This window comes from Meriones unguiculatus, chromosome 19, assembly GCF_030254825.1.
Source record: "Meriones unguiculatus strain TT.TT164.6M chromosome 19, Bangor_MerUng_6.1, whole genome shotgun sequence".
In the NCBI taxonomy this organism is placed as follows: domain Eukaryota; kingdom Metazoa; phylum Chordata; class Mammalia; order Rodentia; family Muridae; genus Meriones; species Meriones unguiculatus.
The window spans coordinates 55,085,322-55,100,894 of NC_083366.1; positions in this window are offsets into that span (position 1 = coordinate 55,085,322).

The following is a 15,573-nucleotide window of genomic DNA, read 5'->3' on the forward strand; positions in this document are numbered from 1 at the left end:
AAATCAAGGCTACAGTGGAGTCCCACAATGCCACACAGGTGAGCATTGCCAGAGACACCAGGGATCTGACAAGCGCTTAACGATTAAGTCTTGTCGTTACTAATTCTGAACCTCTTTATTGGTGCCACCTTCCTGTCCTTACTCTCATTTAGCTGTGGTCCTTATATGGGTGATGTCCCATGTCTCATAGTCTAAGAGGCTGGATGGACTATTGAGGAAGCCAGGAATACACGTTTCAGTGATTGAAAGCTTCACCGTCGCTTCCTAGAATGTGTCTCCTCTCTGATACCCATTTCCTTCATTCATACTGTTTTTGTTTTTGTTGTTGTTTATTTTTATTTCATTACACTTCCCAAAACTATATTGCAGGCTGAGATCGCTCCAGGGCTTGCTTTGCTTCTCACATCTAATGAGTCCTAGGAGAGGCTACAGGATTTGAAACGCTGTGTGTGTGTGTGTGTGTGTGTGTGTGTGTGTGTGTGTGTCCTGGTGATTGCCTTTTCAGCAAAGTTGAAATTGGAAGGAAAGGTGATTCTCAATGTCTTTCAACTTGAGTTGCAGAGAAGAAAGAAATAATAGCGAATACAATAAGGCACATATAAGTTATGATTTAAGGAACAAAATTCCTAGGAAGCTCCCTACTCTTTTTTAAAGAGAAACTTTGGCAGATAATAAAAATCTGTGAAGACCTGTGGGAAACATTTTAAACTGAAACACTTTAGAAATGCATATACCAACAGTACATTTCACCAGGGTCTGAATAAAATGTCTTTATTTAAAAAAAAAAAAGGTTATTTTCAACTCAAGTTCATCATTTTTTCCCCAATAAGAATAGCTTTAGAGCAGCCTCCTGTGTGATTATTAAACTTTTTGTGCTCTCTTCTATTAGTCCCAGTAAGATTCCTCTGAGGTCCCCCCATTAAAGAACAGGACTCACATGTAATAGACAACACGGTACTGTCGCCATGGAAACTGCCTACTAAACATTTAGTTATTCTGCAACCAGAGGCCTAACAACAACTGACATTTCTGAATGCCCCTCAGCACTCCATCTGCTAAGATGAGAGGAGGCTCCTGAAACAGGAGAAGTGAGTGGCTGGTTGTTGCAAATGGAGGGTATAAAGCCTCCAAGTCTGAAGGCTGGGGTGATGGCTCGCTGGTGCCCTCTTGAAGAGGACACAGGTTCAGTTCCAGCACTCAAATGGTGGTTCAGTACCCTTCTTACTTAGTCCCAGGGGATCAGATGCCTTCTTCTGGAGGTTGGGCACCAGACATGTATGTGACACATATGTATACATGCAAGCAAAACATGCAAACCTATAATAATAAGTAAATCTTTTTTTAATCTCAAGATCAGGTATTTACTTCTCTGATACAAAGTTGCAGAAAGACTATTGAGTTGTGTGTACTTAGGATAAACCAACTTCTAACTACCCCAAAAAGTATGTAATTAAAAAACAGGTTGCTATTTCTTTTTTTGGAAAAAAAAATAAATAAGATTGTATCTGGGTGCCTCTATAACAAAGTGGAAATACCTATGCAAAGTTTATGGTGAGTAGAATTGACTAAAAATGATTCATGAATCATTATATATATTCATACATATTTAATTGCTAGTGTTATTATCCATATGCATACACATGTTTATAGAGATGAAGGGAGCAATTGGGAGAAGGACATTTTGATTTCCAATCCTGTTAGGCAGAAAAAAAAATTGCACAGTGGTTTAAATTATTTTCCTTTTATCAGGCAATAGAAAAAAAGTATATGAGTTCTCACCGTGTAGTTTTACATGCTAAGATCACTGTTGTTTTTCTTCCTTTTCTTTTCCATAAACATTTCAGACGTGCAAATAAACCATCATTCATTTTAACCCAATTACTTTAGATAAGTTTGTTTCCACAACTTTGCCACAGTGAACACTGTAATAAAGGTCTTTGCCCGGAATCCTTTGTCTGTACCATCAATCATTGGGAGGAGAGACTTCTCGACTTCGAGGGATGCAGGGTAGAGTGGGGATGATCAAGGCTGCGCTTGTCTGAAGGTCTCAAAGGCTGGCCTGATGCTCTGCAGAACAGTTGTATGTATGAACTCAGTGCCTGAGTATATCCAGCTCGCTGCCCATGCTAACCTGAAATATTATTAATTACATATTTTTTTACCACCTTATCATTAACTACGTGTGGTTCATCATGAAAAAAACTTACATTATAACTTCCTGCATATTTATAAAACTGAAGTGACAATAGTTTACTCCTGCTTTGCATTCCAAGCACTGAATAAAATTTTACAAATTAAGAAATGCAAATAAAAGTCATGGCTGTTTTCAAGGCTGACAGGAAGGAAAGTGTCATTTTTGGATATGTGTTCTGTATTCTTTATCATTTGAGGGTTTTCATTGTCTTATTAATAAGAAAATGGATTTCAGAAACTTCAGGGATCTCCAGGGATGTTGGCAAGAGTGCAATTCAACTTTACCTTTGCCTTCAAATTCTTATTATTATATAATTATAAGTAAATAATTCTATTCTTATCTTAGTGATTAGATGGGAGCTTTGTGGAGGTCATTGTCTTCTCTAAGATTCTTCTTCTTGGAAAGACAATAATGAAAAGAGAATGTAGCAATGAATTCATTTCCAGAACTTTGCCCAAGGTATTTGAGAATTTTATGCTTGAGTACTGCATTTGTATCATTTCCACATCTTTCTCTCCTCCACCTCCTCCTATGCTCCCCCTACTCTCAGTGAACATTAAAAAAGAATAACAGATATTTGCAAAATATGCAGAATATAATTACAAACTAACAGGAGAAAGACAATTTTGCTTTAAGTTTTGGTGTGCTGTAAACTGTTAATGGCTTGAAATCGGTGGAAGATGGTGAGTGCCCTGAAGCACTCTTCCTATCTCAGTGCAAAAGACTGTGCTTTTAGGCACATGCTACACATCACATTCCATCATTAACGTCCACAGGTCACAGTGAAATACCTGATGCTACTAGATTCGAGTAGATCGAGTTGTTGGTAGGTTTCATAGTAAATCTCAGGCTGAATCAGAGAAGAAAAGAAACTCTTCAAGCATTGTTAAAACGTATTTGTGATTTTATATTCTATTTTATATAATTATATACAATGCTACACATAGACGCATACACACATTTATGGGTGGCTAAGACAGGGTTTCACTCTGGAAGCTTGGTTAGCATCAAATTTACATAAATTGTCTTGCTTCAACCTAGCTTTCTTTCAGAATAATAGAAATTTTATTTTATTTAATATGTGAAGTTGTATTTTTAATATCAGGGTTGTGTATATGTGTGTGTGTGGTAGGTTTAGGTTGTGCTATATTGGCTTTATGCAGTCAATTCTAGTTCCACACATTAAAATGGAATACATTCACACGCACACTCAAATACAGACATATGTTGCTCCCTTTGTATTTAATCACGGAATCCCAATACTATGCAAGCTGTTAACATGCCATACACAAATACATATTTTTCTTGTATGTGATTAATGTAAATGTTGTATTTTCAATTTAAAAAAAAAGTAATACATTTTACTGAAACACCAGCACTGGGTTTTCTTTTAAAATGAGCGTGTGAATTAAATATGAAATGGATAAAACGTAGTCTGTAATCATGAAATACAAATCCTACAAGCCAAGGTTTGTAAGTAGTGAGATCTGAATACACTCACGAGCATATTTAGGCAGAGGCCAGTGTGCTTTGGAGTGACAAGAGAAGAACTCCTAAGGCTTTGGTGCCTGAGCAACTATCATCGGCTTTTCCAGGCATAAGGGGGAAGACATTGAAACAGCTAAGGCAAAGCAGGCGTGAGCGTTCGCCAGTCTCTTCCACTCTTCCAGGAACTTGGAGTATCATTTCAAAGTGCTACTTTCCTCTTCAGCTCTTCAAATGATGTTGGACAGATGCTAAAATAAGTGGACAAGATTCAGCAATACCAGCAAAATCTCTCACTCAAGCCAGCCAGGACCTTTTGGCCACCTAGAACTCAGGCCATTTCTCTTGGCTGGTTCTGAGCAGCAGGGTGACTCTTGCACATTGGGGTTAGGCTTGCTAACGCCAGGTTGTTCCTACCTTGCTGATCTTAACCAGTCAAGTTCTACACTGTGGTTGCTAAATAGAGCCTTTCATTTAGAGTTCGCTAAGTCAGAGTTACAAAGCACTGTCTTCTAACACTCAGAAGCGTCACGTCAGTCTTAGTGCAGAGATAAGAATGCAGGATAGAAGATTAAAGGAAGGAGCCTTCTTTTTCGTTAGCTAAACTGTTACCAATAGCAGCTCCAAAATTACTGTCTTCATAGATTTCTTGGATACCTTCGGCCCCCCGGGCTAGCAAATATATTAAAACACAGACTGAAGAACCCCCAAAGTGTTAAATTCAAGGTCCTGTGATTGAAGAGAAGTGCTGTCTGCTTAATTACCATGTCACCTCCTGGACTGCCAGGTGTCCCTTAGAAGTCACCTGTGCGAGTATTGATCCATCTAAGCCCCGTGCGACTTGACAAGACAATGTGGCAGCATCAGCTTTGGGCAAAAAAGTGTCTGAAGACTTAAAGAGGGGAGGGCCTGGGGCACAGGTTGGTTCTTGTGGAGCAATTTATATTGTGGTTACTCTGCTGTTAAATGTTTAGCTGCACAGATTAGAAGTGTTTTGAAGCTACCGGAGACTCTCCAGCTCTCCTCAGCCCCGAAGTATAGGGAAAATATTTAGACACAATCGGATTGCCTTCAGAACTGGAGAGCTGTGTGTAGCCGTCGCTTCGCATTTGCTTCTTTACTCACAAAAAAACACATAAGTATACAAGCATGTCTAAGCTGGAGATAAGTGCCCAGCCACACACACACACACACACACACACACACACACACACACATGTGTGTGCATTTAAATAGTTTCCCACTGGGATCAATAAATGTATTAGTGCTGTTACTGAACTGGAATGGTGGTTTCCTTCCTTTTGGACAGCTCCTAGAGAGAAACACGGCCTATAAGATGACCTTACCCACAATTTCCCTGCCTCAAAAACGCCTAAGAGTGAAAATGATTTCGTAACTGGGACACAAGTGAGAGTCATGTCTGAGGATTGGCTTTTGTTATTTAAACAAACATAGAGGTGCAGCCAGCACCTTCCATTTCTCAAGAGAAGCCTAGCAAGCCCTCGGTGCACTAGGTTGATTACCCTTTACATGCACCACACGGGACAGATGCCTGGAATCATTGCTTGACACTGAAACCAGAAAAGATTTAATGCTGGCTTTCAGGAGCCTGGCAGAAATGCTTCAAATGAAACAAAAATAGAGTAATTTCATGTCTCACAAGAAGAGGTGAAAGCACACTGACAGAATCTGTCAGGAGACAATTTGATTGGCAAGTAAGCAAAGCCAAGAAGAAAGGCAAACATCAGATGGACCAGGTATAAGAAAGATGCTGGAATGCACACTAATTTTGGTAATTAGCAGGATTTACTAGAGAGCAAAGAAAGAACAATTTTATGGATTCTGTCTCATCATGAAGAAAATATTTCACTTTATTAGTTTTTTTAACCTTTTTTTGAAGACTCTCTTATTTTATTATACTTTTAATTAACTTTTTTATTTATTAATTTTAGATTTGGATCGTAGCCCGCTCCCTTCTCTCCTCCTGGCTCACCCTCCCTCCCTCTTCCCCCATCTTCATTCCCCTATTCCTAAGAAAAGGGGAACCCTCCCCCCAATCCACAGTAGCCATCAAGTCACATCAGGACTGAGCACATGACCTCTTTTCCTGTGGCCTGGCCAGAAGGCAGCAGCAGGGGGAAGTGATCAGAAAGCAGGCAACAGAGTCCATGTCAGAGACAGGCCTAGAATAGCTGTCCTCTGAGAGACTCCACCCAACAGCAGATCTAGGCAGATCCTGAGACTCATAGTAAAACGTTGGGCAAAGCTCAGAGAGTCTTGTGAAAAAATGAAGGATAGAAGAACCTGGAGGTGACAGGTCAAGACCAACAGAGCCAACTAAAGCCCCAGAGGGACTTGTAGAGACTGAATCACCCAACCAAGGACCTTGGCCCCCTACAGAGATTTAGCCTAGGGTCAGCTCAAGCTTCATGTGGGTTTTCTAGTGAGGGGAGGAGGGTGTTGTCTCAGACATAGTCTTTTATCTTAAAGTTTCATGATTTCTTAAGTTGAAATCTTTTTCATTTCTCTACTGCTATGTTATAAATCATCCTTAAACTTAGTGGCTTAAAATGATTAGGATTTAGGGTCTTGCATGGTTCTCTGTACTGTCATGGTTTAGTGGGTGGGGGTGGGTAGGTTTGTTTTCTTCTCATGAGGTCACCTGACTAGGTCCAAACACAAGATGGCTTTGAGGTTGGTGGGCAGTTGAACTTGAAGATTTTGAGTAAAGTGATCACAGTTCTTTCTACTCCTCCATATCCTTTGGACTTCTCAAAGGCAGTAACTAGCTTCCAATAAGGAGCATTCTTATGAATGAGTATTTCTCAGGCCTCTGCTGCTATTTGCTCATCTTCATAGAATAAGAAAATGCATCGATTCTCTGGAAAGGCACAAAAGTAATTGTATCTGTGATTTGTTATGCTCATCTCAGAAGCAGCTCCCAGAAGTAGGATGGGGCAGGAAAGAACAGACATCCACTGTGAAATCAAAAGTAAAAGCATCTCTCCAACAAACAGCAATTTCATCAACATTGTGAAATGTACTGTATTCCTAGAGCAAGTTTTATTCAACTCTAACCATGAAGCTGCTTAAGGGTTCCCAACCCTCTCCAGGTGTAGGCAGTGTGGGAGAAGGCATGTAATGACAAGCAAATAGACTGTTTTATGCCAATAACCTGTCAGAGGGTATGGAACAATGCATAGTATCACCAGGAAGCTATTGTTTTATCTCATCAGTGGAAGGAACTGGGAACTGAAATGCACAGATTGTCACGCATAAGCATGTTCATTAGGCTAGCATGTTCACATGGCTAGCATGAAAAGGAAAGTGATGAAGGCATTAATTCAACAATCTCTGGGTTTTTCCTGAGGGAGAGATGGAGCTAAAACATACAAAGGCTATACCCATGTTCTGCCAGTCTCCAGTGGCCTCATTCTTTTCTGCTGCTTCTGACCAAGTGACACTGTCACTCTAAGTCCTCCTCTCCCCTCATTGTTGACACTCAGGAGCATATTTCTTGTTAGACTTGCTTTTTTAACACTTATTTGTTTGTTCAGTGTGTGTGTGTGCATGCCCATTTTTTCTTTAACATATTGTAAAAGTACTTGTATACCAAATAATTACTTGAAAGTAAATTTCTTTATGATTTATTTCCAGCAAATATTTAATTGTGTCCACTTTATACACCCTATGACTCAGGTAATATTAAAATTATTTAGATGAAGGAGGACGAGTATAAAAAGTTTAAACACTCCCACTGTAGACAAAGCACTGGTTCCTCACAGTCATTCAGTGATAGGCTAGAAGGAAAAGGCCTCCCCCGCTGCTGATCAGAGCACATTCTTCTCTGGCTGCAGGCCTTCCCAAGTGCCTCCTTTCATGGTCTCACTGTCTTTCCTTTCGAAAATCATGAACCAATTCTTTATTTCCACATGTCTCCTGATATGTCTGCACCCTTCCAAACTGTGTGAGTCATTTTTAAATTACTCTGCCCCTGTGACAGAGTTTACTGTGGTTACCAATAGGTAAATATAAAGATTGCTGTTCCTCAGGACTTACAAAAGAAAACGTACATGGTATAGCTTAACTTTCAGCGTAGCCTGCATGGTTTGTGACTTATAAGAACTTTTCTTCTTTTTTTTTAATGAAACTATCATTGAAACCATAACTTATATGCTATAAAAATCTCTACATTTGGAGCACACACTTATGTAAAATATAAGCATCATACCTCAGTATAGTCAGATATATCATATATACAAAAGTCAGTAGAGAGAATTGTTGAGCTTTCCATCACGTCAAGAAGAAACCCCGTACTGTGTCTTACCTGTCAATCCATTTTCCCTAGACAACTAAGATTACAGATTTCACTTGTCTGGACATGTCATATTCATGTGGACATATATTACCAGTCTTTTGTGAATGTCTTGCTTAGTTCAATATGTTGTCTTCAAAGGTGATCTATGTTGTACTATGTGTTTGTATTATGTTTCCTTCGTTGATTGAGCGATATCTCATTGTATGGATAGACAACATTTTGTTTATCCAGTTATCTACTGATGGAAATTTGAGTTTGTTGAGCATTGTATCTACTATAATGTTTTTAGACTCTTGTATTTCTTTTGTGTGTTAACATGTATTGCCATGCTTCTTGACTATATATACCTTGGGGTGGATTTCCCAAGTAACTGTCAGAAGATCTGCTTGTTTTCTGGAACTTGCTCTGGCAAGTTCACCTTTGCTAATCCTTGCTAGAACCATTGCCTCTTTTCATCTTGACGATGAGCCTGGAAGACAGGAATAATGGAGGGAGAGCCAAGGCTTTCAGCTTACAGATGAGCAGGGATTGTCAATGGGGATACTGTTCCAATGTAGGTACAACAGTGTGTAATTGACTTAATGGGTAAATTCACACATGAGTCTACTGAGTATATGCTTTATGGCCGGGTCTCTGGCATCTCTTTCCATTGGCAGGTAAACTAGCAGAAGGCTCTGGGACATAAAACTTAAATGAAAGATGGGGATGTAATCAAGCACTAGAGACCTTACCAGTCATTTTCACAGACTATATAAAGGCCATACTTGGATGCTATCTCTGGAAGGGAGGGGGGAATGGAGACAAGGGAGGAAAAGGAGGGAGATGGATGGAAGAGGAGAGAGATGCAGGCAGGCAGGAGAGTGGGAGGAAGGAAGGAAGAAGAAAAGGAGAGAACTAGAAAGAGAGAGATTTTCTTCTAGACCTAGCATACTATGGAAACATTTTTAGCTCTTAAACATAGCTAAAATATTTCCCAGCTGTGTTTCTGTAAGTGAGGGAGGTTTACATGGCTGACCCCTCAATTGCCATTGGCTTACAGACTTCCCTTACATAAATCCTACCAAGTAAGCCCTGGTATTCTTTCTCTCGACTGTTACTCACAGAAGTAGCTCTCAAACTTTTAAAATCTTTTCTCCTTAAAAGCAACAAGGAGGAGGATGAGGAGGAAGAGGAGAAGGAACAAACACTGTTGACCTCTCCCTTGTAGGACTTCTCAACACATCGGTGAAGATCACAGAAACGGTGAAAGGTTATCTTAAGAGACTACAACATAAAGTGGAATTCACCCCATGTTTGAAAGTTCCTTCTGTAATTTGCCTTTAGACACCTAATCCAGCTTCTTGCTGCAAAAACGAGAAGCAGTGTAAATGAAGTGATCAGTACTGGCCCACTCAGTTAGCCGAGGTCACAGTCCTCAGACTTCAAATCTCTATACCCCACCCTGCCCTGTATATTTATCATATACTCAGAAACACATCCCTGGAGCACTGCCACATGGGCACTGAAAGCCATGAGAATTCTAGGATCCACACGGGAACCAGGCTTAGACAATGAATCCCTGAATGACAGTTGGGGGTGTGACAAAGCGAGAAGGGGTAGGTTCAAAGTCTGTCCTCAAAGCAGCATCACCACCTAGCATCACCTTGCCTTCACGTGATATAAAACCCAAGTTTCATTTACCCAAGATATTAGTGAATGTGTCCTTGTCCCATCCGGGCAGTGAATGGTACAGTTTTATGTGAGGATAGAAGGCCTTTTCTGCGAAGAGTACAATCCTGACAGCAAGTGCCTTACTCTGCACCATGAATTCGGATTTTAGTTTTCTCCCCTACACAACAAAAGAAAAAAAATCCTCTTTTGTGACGAGGCAATTTGAGACTTTATTTATTCTTATGCAACCAACCTTCATTTCTGCTCGTTTTTGTTTTTGCATTTTCTCGCTTCACATCTGTTTTATTTTTAAAGGAATTCTTTCCGGTGCTGGTTCACAGATAGTGGTTGGCTAGTATGACATTAGAAACCAAAGACATAAGATAAATTTAGCATTTCCCCCAACATTTCAGTTAGGCATGGAAAATGGTTGTTGTTTTTTGTTTTTTCTTTAATTATTACTATTCTTTTGCTTTGATTTTCTTAACAGGAAGATTCTTTTAAGAATGTGAAAATGAACCTAAAGTAGAAATCACCCTCATTTCTACAAATTCACTCACCTGGATGCTGAAAAATTAAGGAACTATTTGCAGCACTTCGACACGTGTCTGTGGACATGAACAAGGGTATTTGAGATTTTTCTCTAAGAGTAACTGGCTTTCCAATAGGAATCACGCTTGGCTCTTGTGTGTGTCAAAAGTGTCTTTCTTTACAGAGCCTGTTCTTTAGATTTTTCTCTGAGCCCCTCAGAGCCCTCTTCCCCAGCCTGGACTGTCAGCTGGCTTGATTTTCCCTCACTCATCTGCTTTCTATATGCTTTCCTGGGGTTTCTGTGTCAGGTAACATACGGCTGTAGTTTATGTTTTGTGCTATTGACAAACACTTTGCTGTGAACAGCTGAGCAGAAATGAGAGGCCTATGCGGAAATAATGAACATGAGCTTTGTTTGTTAAATTTTTGTTATGTAAAAGTACGCGGAAGAGGTACAATAAAAAGAGAGAAATCAACCTTTGGTTTGGTTATAAATTTTCTACAAGTGTTTATTAAGAAAAATAACTAACAATTTTTTTCGAAGTATAAATGAACCGTTAGATTTTAAACATGGGTTTTAGACAGTGTATGGTGATTGTGTTTTATATAAAAAAATCAGCAGATTCATCATTCCTAATGAAAACGGTACTCTTTTTTATTAACTTTTAATCTAATTTTTATTTTTTCCTCATTTTCTTATATTATACTTTCAATAATGTGTAATAATGAGCCTTTTTTTTTCTAAGAATGTGTTTATTTATTTTTTATTTTTTTTATCAGTTACATTTTATTAACTCTGTATCCCGGTACTCTTAAAAATATTTCAGCTTATTAATCTTTGTTTCCTACCCAATGCCTTACTTTTGAAATCATGTCCTTCCGATGGCACTCGTGGGAAGATGGCAGTCCATGCACATTTTAGAAAACGCTGCTTCAAACCAGCGGCCTTTGAAGTCACTTCCCAAGGTCCTCTCTTAATGTGAAAGTCGGGTCTCCTGGGGAGCAGCCACCTGCTCAGAGGGGAGCTAATCCATTAGGGTTCTCGGCTCTAAGAAGGTGCCATGGTGCCTGGGGCGACCATGAGTTTCAGCCCTAGCACCTGCTGGGGGATGGGTCTGGGAGGCTCCTCCTTGTTACAGGACATAAACACAGGCGCCTTTCATCTGACCCAAAGATGAGAGGGCACGCGGGTGGGTTGGGGGTGGGGAGATTCCTTTTCTAATTACTTTACGGGTCACTTCTCGGGGAGACTTATGTCAGTGTCTGACACTCCTAATCTATCGGAGACATTTCTGAAAGAGAAAAGACTATCACACAGACTATCACACGCTACCGAAGCTGCCGGCTTTTCCCTTCTGTAGATGTGCATTCGCGGTGTTGCCTCTGTGGTCCTGAAATTCTGGTCTTGCTCAGCAGCGGTCCCTGGACCTGGGCTGCTCTGCTGACCTTTTTGAGGGCACCCCCTCCTTAGTATCTCTCGGGTTGTTTGGGGGTTTCAGGCCGAGTTTCCTTACGCTTGAAGAGAGTACCAACTGCTGGATTTCAACTGATCCCATTTTTTGAGTTAACCTCTCGAAATTTTAGGCGCATCGAGTAGCTGCCTCTATATGGAGCAAAACACCAAGGGCATGGGAGCCGCGCCTGCTTATCTGCTGCACACTTAAAGGAGGGCCAAGGAGGCAGGAGATGTGAGGACTTGATGAGATGAATGGACTTTCACAATCAGCTCTGGCACGGAGAATTATGAATACTCGTATTCCTGTGCAGGGGAGTTTTTTTTCTTTGTGTTTCACCCTGGAAGCAGTCATTAACATGACTGACAACGCAAGCAGTAACATACCTGTTTTCGATTAAAAAGCTCAAACTTTCATTTCTTAAATGCAGGATATATATATATGTGTGTGTGTGTGTGTGTGTGTGTGTGTGTGTATGTGTGTGTGTATGTGTGTGTGTGTGTGTGTGTATATATATGTGTGTGTGTGTAATATTTATATATTTTTTTCCTTAAGGAAGATACAAAAAGAAAAACAAAACAAGGCAAGCCAAATGCAAGCCCACTGATTTCAATTTTTAATATACTGTTTTTTTTTCTAATAAGATACATGTTTGTTTTCAATATGAGATCATAAGTAGATGCTATATTAAAATTACATTTTACTTAGAGCTAAATATGAACTCCACCATGGTTAAATGGTATGCCTGTTCTATAGATGTCTATCCTATAGTTTTCTGGACACTGCTTACCGAGCAATTTACTTCAGAATAAGGTACATTGTCTCCTATGCCATATTCTGCTTTGAATAAAAAATAAGGCACCGTAATGCTGAGAATGGCATATTCTTTCATGTTATTGTTTACTTTTTAAATGTGTATTTACTTCAGTCTTTCCATATATTGTTTTTAGGCCAAAGATGTTAAAGCATTCCTTGAAATGAGATACTAGTGAAATTGATTAAGAATGGCAAAATACTCTGAATTAAAATCAATGTCTCCCTCCGACAGCAAAATGATGTCAGAGGTTTATAGAACCTGACAGATCACCTGCCAAAGGCAACAAAATCAGTCCACACCTTTCATTTTGTGTGAGAAGTTACATACTTTGAAGGCAATATTTTATTTGCTGGACAAATTGTTTTTTTTTTTCGGTAAAGTTTTACCAATTAATATCAAAATTCTTAAAACCAAAAAGTATTTATTTCAAGAAAAAAGTAGAAATTTCAGAAATAAAGACTTTTCTTTTAATATGAAATTCTTTGAAAGGCTACACACCCTTCAAAAAAAATGTATCCTGCTGACTGCCAAAGATTGACATCATGCTAACTCCTTAATGACCAAAATTTGACTAATGAAACCTAATTCATTTGTACATTGTAGTGAATAAGTAAGTATTCTGTCTATTTTAAGGTCTAACCCCCTCTTCTCTTATTTGTTTAAGTTAATATATATCCATTGTATAATACAATGTTTAATTAAAGCATTTTTATACATGTGCCTGATGTGCTTTGATCTTATTCACCTGTCATCATCCCTCTTGTCCCCTCTTCCTCTCTTCCTGGTCTCCTTCCTAAAGACAGCCCTATCAAGGTCCAAATTTCTAAAAGCAATGTTCCTTCTCTCTTAATGTGGTTCCTTCCTGAGTGTTGTTGGGATTGTTGGGATGCAGTTATGTGTAAACCATGTAGGAAGATGCATCGGTCCATGAACAGCCCATTGTGCAATGGCATCACGGTTCCAGCAGCCATGCTGATCCCATTCTGCTTTGTTCTATGTTCCAGGAGATGAGGCAGCTCAGCTGGTCCTGGTGATGGAGCTCACGGTTACTCCCATGAGGGTGGATTTCATGAATCTTCCTTCTCCTCCCAGTCTCTGGCATGCTCTGATGACTTGATCATCTTACCTCATGCATATTTTGTGTCTATCTTTTTTTCTACTTTTCTGGTTTCCCCTGAGACACAATCCACGAACTCAGGGTTTAGGAAACAGAACTAGAACAAACTCAGCCAAGGGCTGTAATGTAGAAGATTGGTACCTTTGGGCAGCGAAAGTATGGAAACTTCTATTTGCAGCTTTTCTTACCTGTGTAGAGTATTGCTTCAAAACTCAGTGTTGCTATGCGATGAAAGAGTATATCTCAATGACACTTTAAAGCACCTAATTGGAAAATATCATTACTCTCTTTTTTAAAATTTAGTAGATGTAATGGAAATATGGATAGGATCAGCCAGAGAGCAGACAGCTACTTAATGGAGGAAAACATACCTCTTCCATCTTATTTGTGCAGAGATGGACCAAGATGAGATGAAGGGGAGTAACGCAAATAGGATGATCTTCTGATGAACCTCATGACTCAGAAGTCTCTGGAGTAAGGTATTTTAACTTCTGCTAAAAGCTAGGCATCTAGTACTTTTGATATGTGCTCTGAAAGGACTTCAGAAAAAAAGAAAAAAGCAATGAAGAAAAACTGCTCAATTTGTTTTTGGAAGGTAATCAACCTATTTAAAAACCTGAATCATCATGCTGTTATGAATGGCTTCTGAAAATTTTGAGACAACTGGGGGAAAAAAAGCAGACTGGAATGCAACAAGAAGGAAGAAAAAGACATCCTGCACACACAAACATAGACTGACACCAAGTCCTGTGAGCACTTACTGCACATGTCTGATGGCCCAAGATCGATTCCCAGAACCCATGTTTTCTGCATCCTATTACAGTACTGTGACATGTGCATACACACACATATGCACACACACACACACACACACAGACACACTACCACCACCATTACCATCAATAACAACAACAACAATAATAATAATAAAATCTAAACATATTTCTTCTATCATGTTAATTTCCCTTCACTGGTTAAAGTGAGCTTTGGTGTCAGCATTATCAGAGTTTAATAATGAATGAATATTGTTATTTTATTCTTGGAAAGATTATGCATTCGCTTTAAGAGGGAAACATTTATTCTCTTTGATTATGACGGTGCTCATCAATTTTTCATTTCTCTCATAAGTGCTCCTGATCAGGATAATGAAGCTGCGATGAGCAATTCATCAGCCCCTGATGCAGATCAGTCCGGCCTCTCCATTACTCTAGAAACTCACCCTCATTTATCCAGCGCAATGCAGATATTAATCCTGCCCTTTCCTTAGATTTTTCTTCATCTTTTAGAGACCGATAAATGAAAAAGTGCTTTGTAAAAGAGATCGAGGAACTCTGAAGTGCTACACAAATGTTAGGCATTATTACTTAAAATTATGATCCATGCTCGGTGTGTGGAATGGTGCTTTTTGTTTAATCATGATGTCTGGTTCTTCTCAATTGCTTGGAGGATCAACCAAAATGGCTCATTGATTGGTAAATGAATGCCACACTCTTCTTTTCATGTAGGCATTCAAAATGATCATTATTCCCATCTCGAGGATGACATGCAATTCAGAAGGATGGGAATGTGGCTCTTTAACATTTCATGATTTCACTCTACCAGATAAATGGCATGACTTTCAGGTGTTCTTATGTACCTCATTCCGTCCTACTCTGCCCCTAATCACGCTGACATTAATGGACATACAACCCCACCCCTTGAAACTCTCATCCCTGACAATTCCTTGAATCTCACTTTTTCTTTCCTTTTAAAATAATTCTCAGTTTAGTATTTGAAATACACAGAGCCTTCTAGAATAAATGTCCCTGTGCTCTAGTGTCCTAGATTGCCTTAGGTACTATAAATTAACTTGCCTTGAAATCCTTCCGTTAGATACAGCCAAGCTGCAAACACACAACTCATCTTCACTTTGGTTTACAACTTGGAATTCCTTATCCTAGCACCTCTAGACTAGCAATTCTATGCTGGCCATGTGGCCTTCTATAAACCATGCTTGTTTTCTGACCC